Below are 20639 nucleotides of genomic sequence, written 5' to 3'. Positions count from 1 at the left end.
AAGTTTCTTTTGGGATGGTCGCGTAACAATGCGTTTCGGAGGGATATCCTAGCAGCTTTAAAAATTCGTCAGACTTGCCTGAATATATTCTCAGTACTTTAACGAAGAGTATAAATATTCGCGTAACGATATCGGTGGGGTCTGTCCTCTCTCTCTCTCTCTCTCTCTCTCTCTCTTTCTCTCTCTCTCTCTCTGATTTATGAGGACCGAAGTAGTTTGCTAGATCGATAGCTATACGTTTGCAATCGATTAGCATCCGAGCGTTAGAGTCGAGTGGAGAAAATGATTGTGGGAAGAAAGCGTGCACGGGAAGAAATGTATCGAATAATTTTCAATGAGAAAATCGATCGAGTAAATTGACACTGCATGTATTCGATGGCTGGATTTGCTATCCTCTTCAGGGATTCTACATGGATCGTGGCTCCCGTTGTTTTCTCATTATGCGTTTGGTAATGGCGCAAATCTACCGAATCCATGCATAATTGGAGAACCATCAAACGAAGGACCACCGAGAAATCCCGTAAAGCATATAAATATACTACGCGCGCACGTTTCATTGATTCATCTCGTTTCATGTTTATTTGATACCATCGACAATCGAACATCGACTAGCCCCACTGGACCATTAATTAAGTTTTCCAATCATTTTGGATAATCACTGCACACAATACACCACACACCGGTTATTTTTTTTCCCCCTAAATGACCACGCTGCTATCCACTCAACAAACAGCATACAATTTACGCGTTCTAACAAATTTTCTCTTTCCTGTTATATATTTCATTAAAACTTTAGCAAATATTTAATTATTCTAAATAACTTTATAGCAAATTTTTATTTGTCACCTTTCCGTTGATTTTTGTCAAGTTTTAATGAAAACTTGGTGCCTCTGTGATATGTATAGGGCATTCATCCATGTATAGCAAAGCTGATTTATTATTCAACGTAAACATACATGCAGGTATTTTCACTGGTGCTCCATTTCGTTCGGAAGGTCAAGAAACGATCGAGTTCCGCGTGTTTTGAGCGAAGTTTACCCACTTGCATGTTCAACCTGCACTACTATATGTATATCTGCGCTTATTTTAATCGTGCATTATTGTCACGAAAGTACACGGCTCTTCGGTCGCGTCGATTCATTCATTACACAATTTAATAGTCCTTTTTCCACCAAAGCTCGCTTTTCAATTGGATTAGTCGCTCGTTAATTTCACTCTAAAAAACGATAACTGAATTTCATACTTTTTCAGTCCTCTACGCCTCTTCGGTTAGCAATGAAACACTTTCACGTGCCACTGATCACTGCCAAAAATATAAGAATGGCTTTTTCTCAATATTAAAAAAATGGAAAAAGCGAGCAACGCGTCCTCAACATGTTCAGAAATTGTATTACGGGCCTGAAAATAAGAGCGAAAGAGATAGAAGAAAAGAGAGTTTCCGGCTATATGAAAAGGTGCATGGTCGTCGTTAGGGAAGAAGTAGCTAGCACTGTGCTTTAATTAGATAGCTGCATAAGTGAGTTGCTTCGAGTTTTGATGAGACAGTGCTGCACACACGTACCAAAATGCCTACATATATATATATATATATATATATATATATATATATATAGGTATAAGTAAGATTAATAGATTTAGTTTTATGTCGAGAACAATTGGAGAATTTCTCCTGCATTTTCTCTACGATTTCTTCCAACTCTCCGATGGTTTCTTTTATTAAATATTTCCCCGATCTCAGCCATAGTCTGTACAAGAGGCGTCTATTTGAACGTGGAGTGTCTATTCTCATCGAGAAATGGGCCAACTGCATTTTCGTGCAGCCGGTGTGGAACGATGAAAACTTTATTAGCAGTCTCTTCGCTCGCTTCGTTTCTTCGACAGAAAATCGGGACCTATTAGGCTCACCTATACCCCTGGGAGAATCGGCGCAATTAGCACGATAGACTATATGGTCGACTATTAATCAGCTAACCCCGCGAATATATTTTTGCACACTTGGATACACGCACCTTAATTCACTCGCTCTCTGTACATACAATCCCAATTCGACCTCCTTGCAACTCGCGACATTCCAAAATGTCAACCGGAAATATACCAAATCACACGCTCTAATTTTGTCGTTCCTTCACTTTACTACATACACTTATGTGTACATCAGCTTTAAATTTTCTCAGACATAAATTTACGAAATTTCACTCATCTTACAAACTTTGCTTTGAATAAATATGTAGTATATATTTATGCAACTATATATATGTACTTTGAAAACTGTTATATCACGCGCGCGATTTACTGTATTTCTCTAGGTATACGTACGTCTTAACGAGATTCGAAATTTGTAGAGTGAGAAATGTGTCGGAAGCGGTGTTGGTGTAGCAACATAACTCGTAATAACTACGAAATGATTCTTCTAATGACCCAGAAAGGAAGTGTAGATACATTAGGGTAAGACGCTTTCAGAGAAAATAATCGTATATAGACACGAGCGAGGAAGAAATTGTTATCTCGTTAACTATAAATATATATATATATATATATATATATATATATATATCAATTTTTTACATGGAACATTTTCGAAGCTCCTCTTTATTTTCATTGAAAGAGGTCCTGAGCAAAAAATTGATACTTTTCAGAGCTGATGCGCAGATGAATGAATTTTTACGTCGGAGCTCTGGGGCGTCATAAGTCGGCCATATAGTGCTATAGTAATTTGTATCAAGCTGATGTTTACGAGACTTTTTCTCAGTCCGATGCTAGCTAGATTGGTAAAGAAGGAAGCAACGAGTCTTCCACTTTAAAACTTAAAGAAGAAGCAGGATGAATGACTGAACGAGAAAGAAAATGATTCTTGCACGAGTGTAATAAGAAACTGAATTATCGTCCGGTATGTTTTATAATATAATAATACATAGTAGTAGGTACTTTTTATCGATTAATTTGAAGAATCGTTTGGACTGGAATAATCTCGCGAGTCTTTGGACGCAGTATCAGAGTTGGACGCGTTGAACGATGAATAATTATCTTTGGTAAAAAAGGCTTGACTTGACTGGCTTGGCTTGGCTTAACTTGGCGAGTCAATAAATCATTTTTATAATGTTTCTTCTCGTTCTCTAGCTCACTGTCCATTATCTCTCTTTTCATCCGTTGTCGAGCAGAGTACACGCTATACCCGGTGCAGAGATATTTCGCTACGTAGAAATAGGCCGGTGGAGTTTAGCATGCTCTTCAGAGAAAAGCTCTGTTACGCCAAGAGTTCCTTTTATCACTCCGCGTCCATCTCATACTTTTTATTGCCCCTTTTAGAATCCGGTGGCTTAAGCTCCATCCGTATTTTTTCCCCTCCCTCCCTCCTATTCCTCGCGAAATAAGCTAAGGAATATCAAGGGTTTTCAGCTATTTGCATAAGCTTGTCTACTTTCATAAGGAAATGGAATATTACATTTTTACGTTACACACAAGCTGATAGTTTACGCGAAGCCACGCATTTATCGGCCATTTCCAAGCGTTTTTATGCTATGGCAAATTATTATTATTATTTCTTTTTATCCTGAAAAAAAAGGTGATAGGTGAGGGGGAGGCTTGATGTCGCGCGAGCGATCCTTTGAAACGGCCCGGCGTTAGTTCCTGTTCAATAGCCCAATCGAGATAACAAACCGAATGAATTTTTATCGAGGAAGATGGGAGTTTTTGCACTCACACCATTCTAAAACACGATGAATATTAGTGGATCGTCACTGTGTTTGCTCCATTGGGAAGCTCAAAGGAAAAATTTAGTGAGCAGGAAGTGGGTCAGTGGTCTTTACCGCTCCGCGAACGTGTACCGAGAAGCGAGTAAATGCTTCGTTTTTCGAGCAAAAAGGTTGACTTTTCATTCCTTCGTAACTCCAAGCAAATCGTTACCACCATTCACAGCTCTCATGGATCGCATGACTTTTTCAACAATTCTAGTAAATCAAGCAACTCTTTTTTCCAATTAGACGGCGCAGAGACGAAGAAAATTGTTGCTCGACACACTCCGAAGAAGAGGAGGCCTAAAAAATTCTTCTCAAAAACGAACGTCCCGTAAAAATCACTCAACTTTCGCGATCGAGATGTCCGATGTGCTTTTACGGTCGTCCCTGAACGATTTATTTTCTCCTCGGGCGTCACGTGGGCTTGACACGAGAGTGGGACGACTGTGAGAACGGAATTGCAAAAGGAAGAAAACACCGGATAAAGACAGCGTGACTTACAACGTCCACTCGAATAAATCGAGTGGATGGAGAAACCAACTTGCATCCTATATCGATCATACGGAAACTATTTCTTTCTCTTTTCTTCCCAAAAACCTTCTAATTTTTTGGAATATTTTAATGGAGCCACACTAACGCACGTCTTTATTCTCGGAGAGAGGGAATACGACATTTCTATTTTACTTTACGTAGACTTTTTCTGGAACGTTCTGAGAAAATCGACACGACACGGAAAAACCATCGACTTAATTATATCTTGTTCAATGATAGGGCATTTTTTTTATTTATTTATATACAAATAAAGACATTACAGTATTTCTTGGTAACATGGAATTAATATATCCTAAATAGTATTCATAGCTTTTTTCGTATGTTTTTTAAACAAATGTATCTGCACATCTTTCGGCAAATACTCGTAAAAGAACGATCAAATCCCTCGAAGAGGTTTAATATTACAAAACAGAATTGCAAACGATGTACCGGATGCATCGAGACTTAGCTGACCCAAGGGGGTCGTCCATACCATCGCTCCCATTTTAAAGTACTCGAAACGAAGAGCCTCGATACCCAACCCAACACTGCATGCACTCACTCACAATTTTATTTCAACGAAAAATAATCTGCCACAAAGCTCCTAGATAATCTCAGCGTTTTTAAGAGATCAAATTAAATTATTACAAGGCAACACGCATGACACTTGGTATATAAAATAAAAGCAGGGCAAAAACGCGAGAAAAATAATGTTTTGGGTTAATTAGAGAAATAATTAAAAGCAGTATGTATATAGTATAATAAAGATAGCGAGCATACACGAGAGCTTCTGAAAGATTCAAGAAGAGCGCCTGGAAGTTGGAAAGTTTCTCTCGAGCTTGCACAATTTTTACAGCGTGCTTTGCCAGACTTCTTTACGTATATACACACGAAGAGAATTTTCTTTTCAAGCGTTAAAGTTAAAGTTGAGTATTTTAGCAGTAGGCCAGCGTGCAATGGCTTATTATCGTTTAAAATGCAACAAGCATAAATCTCATTTGCGAGCTACGCGCCTGGTCAGCTGCTAATAAGCATTATTCCAGCATTTCTCTATCCAATCTCGCGTAATTATATATATATATATATATATATATATATGTATATCTTCCTTCCCGCACTCAGCTTCATCCTTATTTCTAAACCTTCTCTCCCCCCACGAATACGTACCTAACCTTAATTTTTCCTTCGAAGCGCGAATTGATCCTTCCTCGCAGCCCACTCGACAAATTCTTCCGTTTGACTTTCCTCGAATTCCCCAACTTTCTCATTCAATAGGGACGACGAAATTTTCGATTAAGCTCAAATTCCAGCTCGGTTCTTCCTCTTTTCAGCGCTTTTACAACTATCTTCCAACTGCCTCGTCCATCCCCCCCCCCCCCCCCCCCCTCCTCTTTCCCTTCCCTATTTTCGAGCCACGATTATAGCAAACTTTTCACAAGGCCACGCTCTGAAGCGAGCGTCGCCCTGAACGACTCGCATTAATCGCTGTTTATCGCCGCCAGGAGTAGGTATATATAGGTAGCTCTATCCAGGAAATGGCTTTTCCACCAAAGACGAGAGACACGAAACTTCAGTAGTGATTCTTTCTCAGCGTTAATTTTCCGATCCGCCTAATCTCCTTTAAGTCGAGGACCCTCGATCCAAGCATCCTTCTTCTTCCTTTCGATTTTCAACCCTCGTCCCAAACAGCTAGTATATCCAGCCAATTTTTTTCTCTAGACTCCTGATGCTCGATGGGGATTAAATTATCGATCGAGTTTCCTTTCGTTGCCAGCTAGACTACATTGTCCTTTATATCGCGCACACTGTAGGTACATCCCCCTCCGTACCATCGTGCATCCACCTTTTACCTTTCTTACTGAAAATCTTGCTGGAAATTCAGCTTGACCGAGCAGCTCCCTCGGGCACAGCTATATATATATATATATTTATATATATGTGTGTGTGTATGCGACCTATTCGCATTAATGATGTGTATCATGCTTCTTCAGTTATACGACGTATACGAAGGGTATCTCAAAGTCTAGCTCGTCTCGCGCGTTCGGCTTTCTTTCATCGATCAATGAATTAACAACTCGTACGTCCCCTCTGAAAAGTTGCAAAATATCATTTTTATTCATATAGCTGTCATGTCTCGTCTCTCATCTCTTTGAGACTGCAGAGTCTGGCCTCTTTTGTTGTCGAAGCTTCGACTCCGTGGGACCTGTTTACCGTGAAAGAGATCGAGTCGGCCTAAGGTTTGCGAGGGATTTAAGGATCCCGTGGAGACCCATTATACCTGATGGCTAGCAAAGCAGGACTTTCAATCAGTTACGCACATTTCATTAACAAAGCCAAGTAGATAATTATATGCAGCGCTGTTGGAACTCTCCAGAGTCTACGCCCCAAGGCTCGAGCATGTTATTAAGCTAATTTCAGAGGATAAAGTCATAATGAAAGTTGGCGACGAAACACACGCTAGAATTTAATACAGTGTCTTACTTGAATTAATTTTATTTCACGACGACAGCCCGGGGCGTCAGGAGGAGCAGAGCAGAGCAGACTCTTGTCAACTTTTTCTCAAGTTTTTATCAACTCTCGCCGCTCCGCTCCGCGTCTTTACCCTTGCTCTCCCATGTCGCGAGAGAGACTATACACCGAAGAGTTTTCTTTTTATCAACGACTCTATTTCGACAAAAGTCCATCCTTTCTTTCATTTTTAACTTTTGGAGAGAACGAAGGCGCAGTTTTGCTCAAACAGTAGGACAAATGAATTTTACAATTGAACGGAGAATTCTTATAAATCTGTAATATATCCAACAAAATGTTCATTATTGCTCACTTTTTTTCTTCAACTTTTTTATCAATTTTTTATGCGAACAAGAGTCGATTTATTGTTGAATTTTTCTCTCTCGGGAAACAAGTAGGTTCAATTTAGTGGAAGAAAAACGAGATGAATTAAGAGAAAGGAAGAATCCTTGCAAATCCGTAGGTCCTGACGTAGCAGTCGATTTTTCACACGAGCAGACTTGCCACGGGCAATTTTCATTTTCCCTAGGCTGCGTGTACGAATCGTTTTGGTTTGGGGCTTGGCAGGATACGTCGACGTCGAGACGCCTCGCGCGCGTGCATTTGTCGCTCGTTCGTTCGCTCGCTCGTTCGCTCGGTGACTGTGGGAACGAGGTTGGCTTTATTAAAAAATAATGCACTCACGGGGAGCGAGTGCAGCTACCAGGCACGACTCGCGAAAAGACGAGAACGTGGCGAACGTGGCTAAATTGAGAAAACACAGGAAAAACCAACATAAGCTCGGGAGCAAAAAAATATTCAATGTACATGGCAAAATTCCTTTGACCAAACTATAACAAAATTTTAACCACTCTATCACACATTTTTCCGCTGTCTCTTCGTAATGCAATTGTACCTCGCCTTCCGTACCCTGAAAACCTGCAATTTTCTCTCGCGTCTGCAAACTGTTTGAATGGTAAAATTGAATAATATTTTTTTTTTGCTTCAGACCCGCGGTGTTCTACTCTTGAAGCTCTGAGAAAAGAAAGTGTGACTATGGATACCAAGACGAAGGGGAATTTTCGTCAGCACTGAAACGAGGTAAGGGAATAATACGTGCCTTGTGCTATTGGTTATTATTATGCAAACGAGAGATGATGCGCACATTCGAGTTATTCGACCGCAGTGAAATTTCTTCAACTTTGAGTTTGCCCAGGAAACGATCGAATAGCATTATCTCTTTGCTGGTCATCATTATTGTAAGAGCCGGTAGTCATGCTGACTATAAATGGTCACGTGCAACTTACGGATGTATTTCTTAAACCATTAGGTGAAAGCCTTTCTGTATACTCCATCCTCCGCTCCCTTTTTTTCATTAAGCTGATTGCCTGCTAGTTATCCCAACAGTCTGACAGTAGTATCCTTTAAAGACCAACGCTAATTTAAATCGGAACAACCGAGTATATCGATCGATCAACATTTCCAAAGGAAACTTATGCTAAACTCATTCTATATACAAATACAAGTAAGGACTATTTATTGCTGAAGATCCTTCGCATCGTTTCTTTTTATTTCTGCATTCTCCACCTTGAAATTACATTTTTCTCCCGAATAACGTGTTTTTCCATCGAATTACTGACAAACTTATGCATCTTGTAACGTGTATATGTATATGATGAAATTCGAGCTGGATTGATTTCGATGCAGCGTTATTAAAGCAGGGTCCAGTTAGCATGCAAATTATATTACTGCATTGAAAATCAATATAAAAGAAACATGGGCTTTTTCAAATTTTACATATTTTTCGTAATTACCAGCACTTATGAATATGGAATGCAAAATTTATATGCTCTCTCGTAATAACACGAATTTCAATAAACATTTGTGAATGAAAAATTATAAATATACACGTAAAACTTTCGAAAGGAAACTGTCGCGTGACATTGTAGTTTAAATATATGTATAGAAATAAATTATACTCCATTGTAGCAATGACTTTGATTTTCTAATTTTATTCAAACATAGTTTAGCCAAGTTACGATACGGTTAATCTGGGTTTCTATCAAACTTGTGCAGGAAATATACCGGGGGAATTTATATTCAGACGACATTTATACTCAAGCAAGCTGGCCACTTCTCAAGCGTCCCAAATATGTCAAATTGAGTCTAGTTTTCGTAGTTTCGTAGGAAAACTTGGGAACAACGTTGGTAGCGATAAAGTTGTTTGCTCGATCGAGAGATTCACTCTAGAATATCTCCATCACGATGCTGCAATTCAGATCTGCATCAAAGGCTAAATTCCCAATGACTGTTCATCGATCGACCTTTAATTTCCTGTTTCGCCAAGTTTCTTTCGAATATTTCCTTCCCATCCCTCTTATCAGCTGCACCTTTATTTATCCCCCAACGATACTAATGACACGTGCAACTCATCAAGCGAGTTCTCGTTAAAAGGGATTACAATAAAACAACGAAAAACAAAAATAAAGAAATGTCGTCAATCAAGCTACGGCTCATCCAATTAGCTACTTCGTGAATCTTTTATCGTTAAGGGAAATGATTAATTCGTTGGCTATATTGATAGCAGGTGAACCGATCGAGATACTTGGAAATGTATTAGATCGTTTAGCCTGCATTAAGTAGGCGTTTCATCTCTGTCAAAGTTTCTCTTTTTACTGGGAATATCGTGTTTGCACGGTTCGATCGGAATTTCCTTGCAAAAATGCCGAATGATAAGGAGAGTATCGAAGGGGGGGGGGGGGGAGGAGGAGGAGGAGGAGGAGGAGGAGGAGGGAAGTGTTGAAATGATAAAACTCGTTGAAAAATGTGAAAACAGAAACGAGCATGTAGAGCAGCGAACTGTGAACGTGAGAATCGATCGATCGAATTTTAATTTCCGTTTGTAGAAACCTGGTACTTTGGTCATTGCACAAGTTAATGTCTTCCCTATATCGGCTTTTCTCTTCGCTCCTCGTGATAAGCGCATATATATTTAGAGGAGAGGAAGGTATGTATATATATGTGTATACATGTTTATTTAGCAATATTCAAATAACATATTACACGGTTCCTAGTATACGTCTTTCGATTCGAATAAAAAGTTAATTGGTTTCAAATGAGATTTGCAATGCTTGCGGATATAAAAATGTAGATGAAAATAGCGAGGGAATAATAATGAGGTTAAAGGTCTGAAAACAAAGCAGCAAAGGTGAGCTGCTCTTATTGTAATTAGTCGCATGGAGGTTGGTTAATTTAAACTTTGTAAAAAGAGCTAAGAGAGAGAGAGAGAGAGAGAGAGAGAGACGAAGAGGAGGGGAGAATTAATGACTCGTCTCGGTTTCTTCTCGAATAATAAAGAAGTACCGCTGCAAGTGTAATTATAATTAACCGTATATATCTATATAACTGTATATATACTTTTGCTTATCTTTCAGCGAAGCATAATTTTTTTCACCATTTCGTTAAATATATAAAACCACGCTGGACCACCGTCCGAGCATATTTTCAGTGAAAAGAATTCTTTTGGGCATTCTCGAAGCTCCTTTTTGAGAAAATATTTTTTCAAGCAACAATATTCCATCCTACTGCGAAATAAGTCGAGAGGAGAAATTACAAAAGCTGTCAAAGTACTTATTATACTTTGAGATTGCAATTTGATGAAATTTGCCGCGCGTTACACGTGCAAATAAGTTTTGCTTACGAGAATAAAGCTTTATGCGAAATGATGGTATAGAGACGCGCTCTCTGGGGCTCCTAAGTAGCTCGCAATATTGTTTACGATCGATGTAATAATCCACTTAGACAGGAACTTCCGCACGCTATCTCCGTGGGACTTTATAAAACTTTGGCAAAGGCTATTTATTCAGGGAGAAAGAGTAAAGTGGTGCGTATAATTGCGGAAAGTTGAACAATTGGCGGATTCGGAGAACCATCCGGTGGATAGTTTCAGAGGGAATTACAACAGTTAAATGGGGATATTATCAGAGTTGAATTAGAAGATTAGAAAGTATAGTAATCGCTGCTGCACTAGGAGTTTCGTTCGTTCGTTCGTGTCGTTAACCGTAGCTCGTCCAGGAAGCCACCTGTGTGGGAAACTATATGTATATATATATATACATATATAGAATTCAAGATACTTTGGACAAAGCTGAATTATATACGTATAATGAATAGCAAGAAGCTCGAGTCTTGAAAAAATTTATAATATTCCAAATTATACCAAGCAAGAATTTCCACACACTCTTTTACATTTTTCCCAACCATGAGAATGTAGTATAAAATAATTTTTCTTACCTCCCTGCTTCTACTATATTTTCAAGATTAAACGTTACCGACCTTATAACTTGGAGCTATAAACGATTAAAATATCCAACGAATTTTTTATGGATATTAACCTTCTGAACTTTACGAAGGCTCGTAATTTTATTAGCCTGTTATACCGTGGCAATTATAGCGTTGTCGACACCAATGTCAAACGCGCGGCTGCATGGCATCTTTATTGCGAAACCATCCATTCGAATCTTTTGCATTTTCAACGAGTTCCATTGATCCAGCATTTGTTTGCATCGAGTGGATTCAGGCTTGATGGATATAAGCAGTGGTTCTTCTTGGAAATCTAATATCTGACTGTTCGACGATGGGAAAAGAGAAAAAAGGGAATCGAGTGATTCGGCAGAGTCTTCTTCTTCGAGGCTGGCTCGTCTCCATTGCACTATCCTCGTCCCGACTTTTTCTTCGTCGTCCAGAGAGGAAGTAACACAATAAGGATCGTTCGGCGAGCTCCTTCGCTTTTTCCTCCGGTCGGCCGCGCGGCGGCGAGTGCTCCTAAACGACGCGTCACGGAAATTCGTTAGCAACGAGAGAAATTCCAAAGTCGAAAGTCGAAAGTCGAAAGCACACCTTTGCCACGAGGAAAATCTCTTCCTTCTCATATATTCCAACTTGCGCAGACTTCTTAAAATGCACGCTGCGACTATAATACTACTGTTACACGTGTCTTGCGAGAGAATTTCTATATGTATACGTGCACAATAATAGCTCGATCCTACCAGAGACGCAGCAACCCTTTCCCTTCCTCTCCTTCGGCTTCGCAACACCCTTGCACTCGAGTCGGGCCTATAACCATTGCATTGGCGTACACCAACTCTCAATTCATCCAACATCAAACATTTTTGAACGTGCGTCATTCGGAAAATTCACTTTTCTTTTTATTCACTTTTCCTTTGATGGATTAAAGTTTTCTTCGCGTCGGTTATTTCTCTGAAAATTCGATGAATATCTCATCGACGCATTTGCTTTCCGAGCGAGAGAATTCTTTGGAATTTGGATGAAAGATCGATAAACCAGGAGGAAAAGGAGAAATGTGAAAAGTTGCGGTATAAAATAGGTGTACGAATCGTGGAGGAGAAAATTGAGGATGAACAAGATTCCTAACGCGCGCACGACTTGGAGTTTTTCCAATAACCGTGTGGCGACGCCTATGCGCGCCCTGAGATTTTCCCAATGCCACTCTCCATAGCCTAGACTTTACTATTCTATCCTCACGTCGAATCATCATGCCGAGGAGATTCCGTCCTCGCGCGCATCCTGCAACCCTCTCATTTTTTCTTGCCTGGAACACCGAGCCTATCTCCCTGTGGAAAGAGAGAGAGAGAGAGAGAGGGTCGCGTCGACACCCCCCTCCCCTAATCGAAATCTACCATTTTCACGAAACTCTCGATAACTTTCACTGCAAAACTGTAATCTGAGAATAAAAAAAATGTGTCCATTCGTCAAAACCCAGCTTTTCTTTATTTCGCATTTCTCCTTTCTATTTGAAAATTCTCCAGCTAGATGTAAACTTTCGCTGTAATTGTATAGTTCAACTTGATAATTTCATCCATCCTCGTTGATTCAATTCTCTCTCGCCCGGTTCCTCCCTCTTCCTTTTTCGCCACTTTTTTTTCCTGCAGCGGCCGAATTCCCCGCTAAATTCCTTTTGCTGGAAAATACGAATTATCGCGCGAAAGGCTAAAGAATAAATTTCTATAGGAACGTTATTCAATTGTGCAGCGTGACTATGGCCAAGGCACAAAGCCTTTGTAATTAAACTTACGTTACAGCTGCTAAGAGATTAGAATGTTATGAAATGAGAAATTAATCGATTTTCTCTCCTATAAACTATATATATATATATACACGATAAAAAATTTATTACACTGCTTAATTTAGAAACAAATATATTTAATTTTTTCTCACTATATACATAACTGAACGGTTTCCGATGAAATTTCGATGATAAATTAAATTGATACGAATACTTACCAATAAAGCAGGAAATAAACTCCACTAATTACCAGTGCGAAACTAACTTTACTCATTTTGCTCGCAGCTAAATTGGCTTGGTGAAATTTTAGTCAGTGATTTCTCGTGCACCTGGGAATAAAATTCATATACATCTGCAAAGTTTGACGAGCCTTTGGTTCGCTCCAATTTAAGCTCTACCTTATTTATTATTCTACTGTATGCGCGCGCCGCATGGTAGTCTTGAAAGATGATTACAATTTTCCCATAGAAATTCCCTGCAAACTCCTGGCGCGTCAGCGTCAGCTAGCACTCAACTATGACGGGAAACCGTAAAAGCAGCCAGCCAAATAAGCTATGCTTCGCGAACAACGCTGGACATTCGTGAAAACAATTGACAATCGTGTTTAAGTTTGCTGAAAAATTCCAAAGAAACTTTTCAATGTTCGTAGCAAAAGAAATATTCACATCCCACTTTGCACCAAGTTAAAGGCTGTTAATCGACGCTGCTACTGAAAATTGCTTCCTTCTTAAATCGAAAACTTTGAGAAATATTGTCTCTATATTTTGAATTGTCAAAGATTTCCACGGAGAACCTCGCGCTAAATTAATTAATGAAGCTTTGCTAAATAAATGTATTCATTTAACGTCGGTCACATTGTAACTGGAAGTACTCAGAGTACAGCTGTCGGGATTCTCTTTTTTAGATGCCATTAGTATACCAGTGATAGGAAAGGGGTGGGATAATCAGAGGGAGAGGGAGAGAGAGAGAGAGAGAGGAAAATGAGGAAACAGGAAGAAGGGATTGGTGAAATGAGAGAGGGGGGGGGGGGGTAAAGAAATAAAGGAAAGAACGAAGTTTGAGGCTTCTTCTTGTAACAGCGTTTTAAGTATATTGGCCTTTAAGCGATAACTTTGTCGATCTTTCGCTATCCTCTCTTGTGTTCTGTTCACCAACTCTCTCCATTTTTCGCCTACGAGCCTTCAAAGAGTAGGAGAAGAGTTTCAACCTTTGTTCTCGTAAACCGACTCCTCCTTTGTTCAGTGCTTCATGAACTTGGCGACTTGTCCGCAAACTTTAACTACCTTTTCATCGCTCCTTTCATCCAGCAAATTGCTATTTCCTCCCTCTGCTGCGATTACCTCCCCAGGTCCGTATACACAAGAGTACACATACACGCTAATCAATAATAAGACGTACAAGCTTCTAGCACGTTTTCCAACTTCAGCCGACCCACCCGATCCTCGAGTATATACACGGATTATACTCTTGTTTGCCTTCTCTATTTCTCTTAGTTAAAAATTATTCCCTGTTGAAATTTCCTTTTTTTTATGTTGACAGAAAGATCGACACCCTATAGTCGATTATACAGTTTACGAGCTTCCGTTTTAAGATTCGAGGCAAACAATAATGAACTTCCAATATTCATGAACTCCCCCCCTTAATTGCTTTCTTTCAATCTCTCCGATATAAGAAAAAATTCTTGAATGAAACTTTTGTCCAATAAGGCGAGGTTTTAAGGTGACAGATATAAACTCGTTGAATGTAAAACAGAAGGGATTGAAGAGAGCACCGGACGTCAGAAGCAATTTCATTAGCTCGAAGCACGCTTAATTTGGGCCTGACTATGTGGCCTCTCGACAAACCAGCTGCCACTGACGCGACACGACGTTCAATGAAGTACGTCAAAGCAACATTTCACGTTCATCAGTGGTTTGGAGATAGACAAGAAGCTGCAGTTAGCACACGTGCACTTCTCTGTCCATGAAGCTCTCAACCTCAACCGCGTACTGACTGTTACCTCCAATCTCTTCCTTTATTTATCCAATCGCGTCACTCTACGAATCACTCGCCTATTCTTCGCATTCCAATCTCTTGGAACCATCGCTTTAGCTTTATTCCACGCAGTTTCTTCAATATTTATCCCTTATGCTAATCTATCCGCTCTTAAAGTTGCACCTCTCAATTAACATTCCTCTTATCCTATCTGATTTTTCCTATTTTCTCTCAATTTCAGCAACACCTTTTAAACTTATTTATTCAGTGTTCATTTTGCACTATTATTTCTTTCTTTCTTTCTTTCTAGATTCTATAGCAAATATAACATTTACCCATTCTTATAACGTTCCAACTGCCAAAGCCTCTGCTACACAATAATATATCCTACTGAATTTTGTCCACTTATCTTCAAGTTTAAGCAACAATTTTCAAACTCTATTTATCGTCCATTTTGCATTATTTATTTGAACATTATTGATTCCAGCAGATATCATATTATTCCTACAGACAGTATATATTTGATAAATACTCCGGTGAATGGGGAAACTGAATAACTCGATATCTATCTATCGTATTTCCATTACGAGCCACTAACCGTTTCGAGAGAACATAAATACGGAGCTTGCACGAAAGCTTCAAGTTGCGCATTCCAGTCTGGCCATTTGAATGTGAAAGAGCCCGGAGATACCACTTCTTCCTCGAAGACGCATAATACCTCTTGCACAGATATGTCCAAAGTTTCGACTAGAGTTTCCTTGCCACGTTTAAATACCCATTATATCAGCTTTATCGTGAAACTATTTTACACGCTGTTTGAAAATCTACGCTTACTCGATATGATGTACCATATTGCTCTCTTCGATAGATCTTGCGCGCAGAGATTCCAACTTATCAAGAATCTCCGCTCTATAATCCTACCCTCGATCAAAGCTGCATGAAGAAATTTCTACAATTTCTCACTTATTTCTCTTCCTTTCTGTCCGATAACTATTATTGGTTTTCCGTTCATCAGCTTGCAACTCGATCTATTTATAGCTGCGAGAAAAATATCATTTTCTCAAATAAATCCTCCTCTCTTACGCGCGCGCGCGTCGTTGATAAATACATAAATACGTGTATTATAATAATACACACTAAATCATTGGAGCCATTGGATTATTTGGTATAATCGAAGCTGTATTGGTTACTCGTGCAACGCAACTCTTACGAGCAAAGAGAAGTCGATGGCATGAATGAATCGACTTTCATTCACGAAAGCCAAGCCTCGCGATTACCTTCCACTACGCCCTCGGGCATTCTATTCGAGAAATCCTTGCTTTTCTTTTCATTCATGAATAAAACAATTGATCCTCAAAGCCATTGTAACCATGAACGATATCAGTGCATTAATGAGAATGTCTTTTACCATTGTTATATCCTACAGTCACCCAACGCGACGCGACACGACGCAACGCGACGACACGTAAACAATGTTCCTCCATTTATTCCAACAATTTTCTTTTCTCCCACTTATTTACACATTATCAATGTTTCTCAATCGATTGAGAATATTCTTGGGAGAAAGCCTATTGAGATCTTTGCTACATAAATTTTCCTGTTTTACAAATGCATATTTTTTGAATTGATTCTCAATAGGAATTTCTTTCTATGGATTCGTCGATATGACACTTTTATCGAGATCTCCAAGAGTGCAGGGTGCAAGTTGAATGACCTTTGCTTTCATCGCGCGTCACGGTTTCCTTGGGTTTTTCAACTCCAACTTAAATTCCGCTCTCATTCGTCAACGACAACGAGAGTCTCGTTGTGTTGCTCTCCCCTTCACGAGTAGAACAAATTGTATACTCAATGGTGGGGATAGAGCGCGTGAGTAATGGCTTTTCGGGGGTGGCTATAGCGAGATGTTGAAAGTCACTGCTGGATCACTATTGCGTTTATAACCCCCGGGGTGCAACACGCCTCTCGACACAAACGTCTACCCACCGCGAATCCTCATTATCATTTTCTTCCAGTAATGTCCAAACGGTCGATGCAACTCAAAGCGAAACCATTTTAAATTGTTTCCGACTATCGATGTTTGAACGCTCGACCCATCCCAATATCCCACTGGACACTGAATCAATCATCATGAAATTTTCTCGTGGCATGCACCCTCCTCTCTATCCTGCACTCTCGCATCATTTTTTCAAAACTTAAATTTTTGTATGTTATAGTCAATAATCTAGAGAGAGAGAAAGAGAGAGAGAGAGAGAGAGAGAGAGGATGACAGTGAAATTGATATAGAACTGGTATAGTTTTGATATTAATAAAGTATCAAAGATTTGCTGGTATCGTCTGTGCATGGTATTCGTTCGCACGAAACGTCGATGAACGAGTAACTCTGAAATCTTGATATAAATGAGAGTTTGCGTGAAAACCTGACAGGATTTGAGCTCCCATCTTTCCCGGAAAGACGATATTCCTTTGGATGTCGAGCCAGTGTCACAATCCCTTTTTAATCCACCCCTTTCTTCATTTTAATACTCGGATTTTCACGATCATTTATCCTCGCTCGACTGATCCATTTTAAGTTGAGTTGAAATTGAAAATCCGTTAGTCAGCCAACGCCCTTCAATGTATGGCTTTTCAAAGGTAATTTCAATGTTATTAAAAAGACTCGAATCAAATGGAAAAAATTCACTCGGACCATTTCTGTTTGATTTATGAATGGCATCTTCTTATCATTGGTGCATATGCGCGCGAGATATAGATATATCTATACCGATCAAAAAGACTCAAGTTTTGTACTCGCTTAGCAGTAAAATCACTACTCTTTAGAGCATATTACTCGGAAGACAGGTAATATAAAAGTTATAACGAAGTAATTTGTACGAGGCTTGAAGAGTTTGTTGAAAAGTTGAAACTGGTCTTTAATTCCGTGCTTCTTTATTTTTGCAAATATTATCATCAAATTTGAGAATTCACGAGAAGTCTCTCCGAGAGTATATATATATATAAGTTGCATGTGGAAGGGACATCATTCCGGGTGCCGGTAAGTGGCGAGAATTCGTCTTCTTCCGCCACGAGGAAACTCGTTTCACTTGAATTGGACAGCTCCGTAGCGAAGACGAGCGAATCCTTCCCGACCTCGGGTTTCTTTTTTTTTCTCAGCCACAAAAGTAGGAGAAACGCGCGTGCCTGAAATCCGGAAGGAAGCTTTGTGAACCGGCTTCATTCAGACGGAATGAAAATTTCCTGAAAATACAAGCAAACGCAAAGTCTAATTTAGTCGTTAAAACGTTTAACTCCATCATCCTCCCCTATCAAGTAACGTATTAATAAGTTACAACGTTGGAACGTACTGCACGGAATAATCCCCTTATAATCATAAATTAGTGCAATACATTATATGTCATATAACTAGCTTTTTAGCAACAAGTTACTCGCAGTTTCTTTTCAACACAAATATATCACACATATTTTGTTTTAATTAAAAAATTTTGTATTGTTCGAAAGTTAAAATTATATGAGTAGGTATTGCAAAATAAATTCTAAAATTGATTGGTGTCGCAAAATATTGCGAAATTAAATGGTTAACCAAGCATGGACGTAGGATATATTAAACATTTTTCATGTCGTGGTATAGAAAATTTACTCGAACGCGAGGTATTCGAGCAATAATTTCCTTCCTTCTTTTTGCACAATTTCCATCAAACGAGAGTTTCATTCACCTTAACGAAGCGTGTACAGCGAAGTGGTAGACAAATAGAAGCAACTTTGCCAGCTTTAATCGCCTACCTCTCGCATTCGGCTGACATTTAATTAGTTTCGCCTGTTATTAGACATTGGGCAATACGTATCCAAACGCTCGAGAGAATTTCAGGATAAAAGGACCCTCTCGGCGTTTCATCTACTCCAATTTCTTCCGAATAAATTCCACCTCGCTTCAAAAAAAGAAGTACAAACCTTTGATAAAAGCACTTGAATCACATTTCGGCCCGGGATATCGAATTTTATAATGAGATAATTTTTCTATTCTTCTCCTATATATAATAGTATGTATATATACCTGTGTATTGTATATATTATAATAAATTGTCTTGTGGAAAAGCTTTTACCCTCGCGACGCTACAAATTGAGCTTTTCAGGGGTATTGGGGGGGGGGGGGAGCTTATCAGTAAAAGTATCGTAAAGTTGTTGAAAGCGATTCGACTCAAGTTTCGATAGGTATTTGTCATTGTGTGTAGCCTCCAGCAGGCTGGTTGTTTTAAGAGTCAATTAAACTTTGGTCTCGGAGCTTCATGGTTTTCCAGTCTGAAAGATTACGGGTGATGAATTTTCCCGTTTACCTCGAAAACTCTCCCGAGCAATTCTCCTTTTCATTCGCCACTTTCTCGCCTCCTTCGATCTACGAAGCTCTTTCTCACCCAAGTAATTCCGTTAAAAAGCTGAAGCCACTCTGTCAGGATCGTTCGCACTCGTGCACAAGGAACACGACTTATCTGAAAGGATTTATTGTGTAAACAGGAAACAGCCTCACAATGAGACATGTGTCAACAGCTGCGAGAAGCTTAAACTCCATGCTACGAGACAATTCTTGAACAGCCTTTGGCCCCATGTCCCCACATAAATCATACATTTTTTAAAGTACAAATATTTCTTAAAAAAAACTATGGATAAATTTTCGATGAACCGAATGAATATATAGGAAGAAGAAATTGCAATTTAAGAGAGAAATTTTGATAAGATAAGAATATGAAGGGTGGGGCGTGAGTAGAGCAGGGTTATGGCTAAGCAGTATAAAATAGAGCACCTCTCGTTTGAGAATGTTGGAATATAGGCTACAGCTGGCACGACGTAGCTAGAAGCGGTTAGAAGCGTTCTCGTCTGGTTAATATCGTTAGCAAAGATTTGCATAAACGCCTAATCGAACGTGCCTGCTCGTTGCCAGAGACCAGCAAGCATCAAAGTCTCCTGATTGCATTTCTCTCAACTCCCCTTTAACCGCCTTCAAATCATTTTTCATTATTCTCTCATCATTGTTTTCTTTAGTCGACACGAGAAACCATCGATGAGAATAAGCTTGCAAATTAACTTTATTATATATATTTAATTAGGTATTTCGCGAAGAATCTTTCTATCGGCGTTTACGTGTAATTTAACTTGCAAGTTGATTGACAAAAGTTTTTCCAACGAATACAGTCGTTGCATATAATAATAGAAGAAACTTTGATATCGTTTCGGTCAATAAAGTCGAGTTGGAGAATATCAATCTTACTCGAAGCTCGTTAAATATTATATTTAGCTTTCAAGGGGTTCAATACTTTTTCGAACGTGTCGCTATATGACTTCTGTGTGTATACATATATATTGTATAGATATATATCGAAGAGCAAACATGGTAAATCGTTCCATCTTGTTAGCGAATATCGACGATGGAGAATTCGAGCGGAACGCACGATGTCCACTGAAGTAAATCCGGTATACGTAATATATCCGGTAATATCCAGCAGCGTTACTGTACCAAATGCCATCGTACACCGAGCAACACCGGAGCAACCAAGAAGCTAAATGGATCGACCTTTGCACAGCACCAACACATTATGCATCCGTGAACGTAAATAAGAAGTTTCTGTTACAGCTACTACACACAGCCTGGCCAGATTTAACGTTCCAAACTCTCTGTAATTTGATCCGCACGCACCGAAACCCAAATATTCGTCGAATCAACGCGAGGACGACTTTGCGGAAGAAACAATGTGAAATTCCTGGAGAAATTTATTCGGAGAATCGGCCGAGGGAGCTATATAAATATTTCTTATATAAATACCAATAATATACATTAAAGT

General features: G+C 39.3%; 1 protein-coding gene across 1 annotated transcript in view; it reads left to right on the top strand.

Moving 5' to 3' along the window:
• The window catches only part of LOC136778821 (CD151 antigen-like), an 80790-nt gene that overhangs the window by 20314 nt on the left and 39837 nt on the right, over window positions 1–20639 (top strand). The window contains exon 2 of the mRNA XM_066735952.1: window positions 7762–7853. The gene's annotated coding sequence lies outside the window, so the exon portion shown is untranslated. The remainder of the gene's footprint in view (window positions 1–7761; window positions 7854–20639) is intronic.

The sequence above is a fragment of the Prorops nasuta genome, unplaced genomic scaffold (assembly GCF_024137725.1).
Source record: "Prorops nasuta isolate Cenicafe-Biocafe unplaced genomic scaffold, Cenicafe_Pnas_1.2 PNAS00002, whole genome shotgun sequence".
Lineage (NCBI taxonomy): Eukaryota > Metazoa > Arthropoda > Insecta > Hymenoptera > Bethylidae > Prorops > Prorops nasuta.
The sequence above is the reverse complement of the archived record's forward strand: the minus strand, read 5'-3'. Positions and strand labels throughout refer to the sequence as shown.